We start from the raw sequence: 6,000 nt of genomic DNA, 5'->3' as shown, positions 1-6,000 counted from the left end.
ACCCGAAGCCGCTTTTCTAACGGTGCCCCGGGGGAACCACACTCTGTGCCTTCCCTCCCTCCCTCTTTTTCCTCGGAAGCTCCGCGTAACACCCGAAATTCGGCCTTGAAACACGCGCGCGCGCATTACACACACACACACGTCTTTGCTCCGTGTAGTCCCCCTCCCCCCTTCCTTTCTTGGAGCGGCTTAAATCCAAACCTTAACATTAAAGCCATCCCCAAATTTGGTCTCTGGGATCATGTTGGCTCGCAGATTTCCGCGCAGGGCTCCCTCCCCCGCGCTGCTGGGGCTGCTTAAGGACAGTTACTTTCCCGGGGAGGGAACGGTCAAGTGGAAACTGTGTGTGTGTGTGTGTGTGTGTGTGTGTGTGTGTGTGTGTGTGTGTGCGTGTGGTTTATTTGGGGCGCACGCACACCCCTCCGTAGCCTCAAGGTCGGCAGTACCCTGCCGAGCACTCCGGGTCCCCGCCGCTCGGGGCTCGTCCCTGCCAGCCAAGGACTCGACAAGGAGGGAGTCCCCAGTCCCGGCAGGGCAGCCTGCGAGCAGGTTCGGTGTTGGGCACGCTCGGGGCGGAAGAGGCACCTGCGAGGAGCGGGGTCCTTGGAACGTGGAGCCCGAGCAGCCGCCCCCGCCGTGCCCCCCGCCGGGCCCCCGCGCCGGGCGACTCCCCGGCGGGTGCTCGGTGCGCCGGACTCCAGGAGGAGGGAGGGGCGCGGCGCCCTCCCGGGCCGCGAGCGGTCACGGAATCTGACAGCCGGAGAGGCAGCTGGTCCCCGGCCAGGACTCCCGATCCTTCTCAAATGGAAACAGTTTCTCCCAGGGAACCTGCCGGAATTCTCCGTGGAATCTCACCTGGGCTTTGCCTCCTGGCGCATTTCACCAAGGCCGCGTTTACCACTTTGAGGCAAGGAAGGCTCCAAATGGAGCGGGGCTCCCGGTGGCCAACCGAGGTAAGCTCTTGACTAAGGTGACATTGATTGGGGGTGGGGAGGGGGCACAGATTTAATGGGGACCATCCTCTGGCAGGCAAGATGGGGAAATGAAGTTTGCCTTGGGCTTTCCAGGCCTGCTTCTGCTGTACCTCCCCCCAGCCCCCCACCCCCGCCGCCCCCACTCATGCCTTAAAAAGAATAATTACCCTGCTTGGGTGGGTGGTGGAGAGACTCCCTTAGGTTTTTATTTTCAGCATTTTAATGTTCTGCACTAGAGGCCAGGGCCTCAGTGCGACCAGAAATCTCCATCTCTTCCACCGTCTGCCGTTTTCCCCTTGCCTTACTTGTCGGCTACCCCTTTCCCTTATCCAGCCTACTTTTATTTCTTTGCGATACCCCTTGCTGACTTGGCTTTCTCCTCTAAGAAAATATGCACCACAATAACGGGAGACAGGGAGGCTGTTGTGATTTTGTGTGTAACGCAGTGCTGGGGTTCTAGAGTGTATGGATTGATGGCTTATGAATCATTTATTCATAAAACATTGTCGAGCCCTCATTCTGCGCTCTTCTCCAGCTTCTTCATGTGTGGGATGACCAGGCCATTTTTGGGGGAAAAGAAACAGCCCCCCCCAACTTTTCTCCCAAGTACTCTCTGCTTTCCTCCAGGCTGTGGGAGGGAAGGGGCAACCGCAAGACCAGGGTGGGTATAGAAACTGTGGGAGGAAGAGGAAACTCAGGAGGGCCTGTTGGTTTGGTGCCTTGTGCTTGGCAGTCATGGAGTAGTGATCTCAGCATTCACACATGAATGATTGTAATCGATGTTTATGGAGCACTTGCTGTGTCTGTGGTGTTTTCTGGGACCATTGCAAATATTAGCTCATTTAAACCTCATAAAGACCTCGTGGAGTAAGGATGACTATGACCTCTTTTGTCCAGGACACAACTCAGGAGCAGATGATTTTGGTAATGAGTTCATGGTCACACACTGGTAGTGGGGGAGCCGAGATTGCAACTCAGAGCGTCTGACTGTGGAACAGCGCTCTGAGTCTCTTACACGTGTCGGTTTTCTTGTACTGATCCATCTACTCTGTTCTAGGCCCTGGAGATGGAGGAGTGAGAAAGCAAGCAAGCTACTAGGAGCTTCTATTTTAGTGCTGAGGGAGACGGGCAATGTATCCATTAACAAAGTACATAATTTCAGGTCGTAGATAATTTCAGGTGGTAGATATCACAAAGGAAAGAGAACAGAGTGATGTCCTGGAGAGTGGCCAAGGAAAGTTCTCTTTGGGTGGCCTTTGGACATTCAGGTTGAGACCACAAAGCACTAAGGGGAAGAAATAAATAGCTCGGGAACATAGGAAGTGACAAACATTAGTGATCAGGGAAATGCCAGTCAAGGCCACATCTAGGTATCTTCCTCATGTTCCCTGTTGAACGCGTGCAAGACTCTCTCCTAGGTATAAGCCTGGAAGCAAGTTTGACTGTTTCATGACAAGTAAGTGAATATTCAAATTAGGATATAACATTAAACTATTTTCCCGAGACTTGGTTCCAATTCATATTCCAACTAGTGATGATGGAAAGGTCCATGGAAGCCACATCCTATTTGATCATTTAATAATGTCAAACTTTTTAATTTGGGACCAAACAAATGGTTATAAAAGGATAACTCAATGTAGCCCAATAATGAAAACCTGGGATGAGGTCCAGTGTACATAACTAAAGAGTGGACTAATTGGTATTGTCATACAGAGGAATATTATATAGCAGTCAACAATGAATAAAGCAAAGGACATAATGATAGGATTGGACTTTAGCAATATATTACTAAGTGAAAATTAAGTGTAAAAGATTACATATAGTATATAATCTTTTATGACATTAAACACTATGGAAATAAAAAAAACCCCTCTATTTAGGAATATGTTGGCTGGAAACCTTACTGATAACATAAAGAATTGATTGACACATATTTTATGTGTTATATGTATTATATACCATATTTTTATGATAATACCTCTTTCTTGACTTTTTTTCAGTGTTCCTAGGCTTCGTGGTTCATCTGTGAGTTTTTTCAAATGGTTGCAAATCTCCAAAAAATTTTCTACCATATTTATTGAAAAAAAAATCCACATGTAAGTGGACCTATGCAGTTCAATCCCATGTTGTTCAGAGGTCAAGTGTATCTATAGAGGCAATCACATTATATAAATAGGAAAGCAAGAGGGTGATGAACGTGGGATCTGTGCTTATGCCTCCATCTAATGGGGAGAAGCCGGGAGGCCATATGGTTAGTTAGACCTGAGTCAGTGGAAGGTCCCAGCTGTGTTTTGGCTTAGGGTCATGTATGTGTATTACATTATTGAAAATAACTAGTAAATAATGAAACGTGACAAGGAACGCATGGGCTAATAATGACCATAGATGCACAACCAAATAGTAAGACTAATCCTCTTCTATGTACTTCTAAGTGCTAGGTAAGAAAGAACACACATGGACATCTCAGTTGGAGGGTAGGAAGCCTGATGTTTGGAAGGACAAGAACAGTGGCCAGAGTCAGGATGGACCAGCAGGCCAGGCAGGGCCTTGGAGGTCAAGGTAGAGAATGAAGGGTTTTGAGCAGATAATTTCAGGGGATAGATATCGCAAAGGAAAGAGAACAGAGTGATGTCCTGGGGAGTGGCCAAGGAAAGTTGAAATAAAATGAAAGTTGAAAAGAAATGATTGAGGTTTTTTTTTTACGATTTTATTTATTTATTTGAAAGAGATCACAAGTAGGCAGAGAGGCAGGCAGAGAGAGAGGAGGAAGCAGGCTCCCTGCTGAGCAGAGAGCCTGATGTAGGGCTTGATCCCAAGACCCTGGGATCATGACCTGAGCTGAAGGCAGAGGCTTGAACCCACTGAGCCACCCAGGTGCCCCGAGTTTGAGATTTTAAAAGGCCACTTGGGGGCACCTAGGTGGCTCAGGTGGTTAAGCGTCTGACTCGCTCTCAGCTCAGGTCTTGATCTCTGGGTCATGAGTTCAGGTCCCCCATTGGGCTACCAGGAAAAAAAAAAGTTGCCTTGGATGCTGTGTGGAGAATAGACTCTCGGCCCTCACTTGGGAGGCCACCTCAAGTAGTAGAGAGAGGATGGTGGCAGGAGTGTGACCGTGTTTCTGCTGGTTGTGTATTGCATGGGACGCCAGTCCTGGGGTCAAGTGTAGGTTGCTGTCCAGCCCGAGATGCACTTACCAGCGAACGCCGTGGGGCTTGGTGCTGAAGGCCTGGAGGAAGGGCACCCTTTCAAATGTGTGCCAAGGGCCCTGTGTGCCAGCAGCAGCCAGTGGTGGGTCAGGGTGGTGAGAATGAACTTGAAGTGAGGTGAGTGTAGGCAGGGCCTATTTTGGAGGTCGAATGGGTGGGATTGTTGATGGATTAGATGGAGGGGTTCAAAAGGGAAGGACAGGAGTCCTAGGTCGCCCCTTGATTTTTATTTGGCAGTAAGGATATTGATGGTGCTTACAGAGAAGAGGAAGTGCAGGTAAGATCTCTTGTTTTAGATATAATTTTGGAATGCTCTAACAAGGCCAAGTAGAAATGTTGGGTGGGGAACTGGGTGTGGGTCTGAAGCTTGAGGGAGAATTTGGGGTGACAGACATAAACGCTCCAAACCCACACATGGTAGAGTTCAAGTGCTTCCTCTTGGTTGTCATTGTCAGATTGTGAAACTCTTCAGGGTGGAGATATTTTTGTCTTTCTTATCCCAGGCAGAGTATAATGTAAAATAGGTTATTGATACAAATGGGTTGACCAAATGGTAGAGGATAGAAACAATGTAAGTGTGGAGCAAGAGAGGGGAAGTGTCCTGGGGGGGTGGGGCTGGACCCTGCTGGTGTCTAAAGGCGGAGGCTGTGCGGTTTCCAGTCCCTCTTGAGGTGAAGCTGGTCTGGTGGTGGTGCTGGTCCATTAGGAGGATGTGACCCCAGAGTCTTGGGGCTGGTGTCACGTGTGGGTACTCAGAGCTACTCAGAGTAGCCAGAAATGGTGAGGAGGAGGGAGTGAAGACACAGAGCAGCCAGGAGAACCCCTTGGGTCAGAGAAGGGTGCTGGGGGATGGGGCACAAGCTACACACTGGAACTCGGACCAGCCTGCAGCAGGCCTGTGAGCACAGGGATAGAGAGACACAAGGAAGAGGAGGTAGGACCCAGGGGCTGAAGGAGAGTCCAAAGTCGTTGGTGCAGTGGAGCCATGAGGTGAAGGCTAGTGAATTGAAGGCATATTTGATGGTCACCAGGGAACTAGCTTGGGCCTGGCCGCAGTGTACTGACTGCTCCAGTCCCACAGGCCCTCGGGCTCCGTTGTCCTTTATGGCACCCCACGTTACATGTCCCTGTCAGGTGTCGCCTGCAGGAATTGCCTTCCCAGGACCCTCCTGGGACCAGGCTTGAGGGGCTGGCCCCACTGTGCCACCTTTGGGCCTGCCAGGGGCCTCCCAGGTCATCATGTTCCATCCCCCGTTGACATAAGTTCCCTGGCCGCCATGACTTCACAGTTCACATCTCTTTGCTGGTCTGTCCTCTCTCCTGAAATGGCCTCCTCGCATCTCTACTCCCTAGCCCATCCCTACTCATGGCCTCCCCATGAGTGTCTGGCTCATGGTATATGTGCAGATTGCAGAAGGAAGAGACAGAGGAGGAGGAGAAACTCTTTTCTTCTTGGCTGATAAAGATGAAATCATCCCATTCTCACCACAGCTGAAGGCATAAGGACTTCTCTGCTTAGACAGCCAAGTCCAGTACTGCTTACTACTGTAGGCTTTGGAGAAGGAACAGGGCCAGAGTCCAGTTCTGACTCTACCACACTGAGGCTTATTGTGAGTTAGGTTATTTATTTTTTCCTGAGAGATAGAGAGAGAGAGAGAGAGTGAAAGAGAGAGAGCATGTGAGCAAGTGGGGGAGGGGTGGGAGGCAGAGGGGGAGGGGAAGGGAGAGAATCGTGAGCAGGCTCTGTGCTTGGTGTGGAGCCTGACGCGGGGCTGGATCTCACGATCCCGAGACCGTGTCCCAAGCCAAAAATCAAGAGT

The 6,000-nt window shown here is 50.1% G+C and overlaps 1 protein-coding gene across 2 annotated transcripts in view; it reads left to right on the top strand.

Moving 5' to 3' along the window:
* Positions 1 to 310: 310 nt before the first annotated feature.
* The window catches only part of KCNN2 (potassium calcium-activated channel subfamily N member 2), a 498,316-nt gene continuing 492,626 nt past the window's right edge, over positions 311 to 6,000 (top strand). For both annotated transcript variants that reach the window (XM_047730739.1, XM_047730738.1), the window contains exon 1: positions 311 to 953. The gene's annotated coding sequence lies outside the window, so the exon portion shown is untranslated. The remainder of the gene's footprint in view (positions 954 to 6,000) is intronic.

This window comes from Lutra lutra, chromosome 5, assembly GCF_902655055.1.
Source record: "Lutra lutra chromosome 5, mLutLut1.2, whole genome shotgun sequence".
Taxonomy (NCBI): domain Eukaryota; kingdom Metazoa; phylum Chordata; class Mammalia; order Carnivora; family Mustelidae; genus Lutra; species Lutra lutra.
Note: the sequence above shows the minus strand (reverse complement) of the source record. Positions and strands in the feature narration are given on the sequence as shown.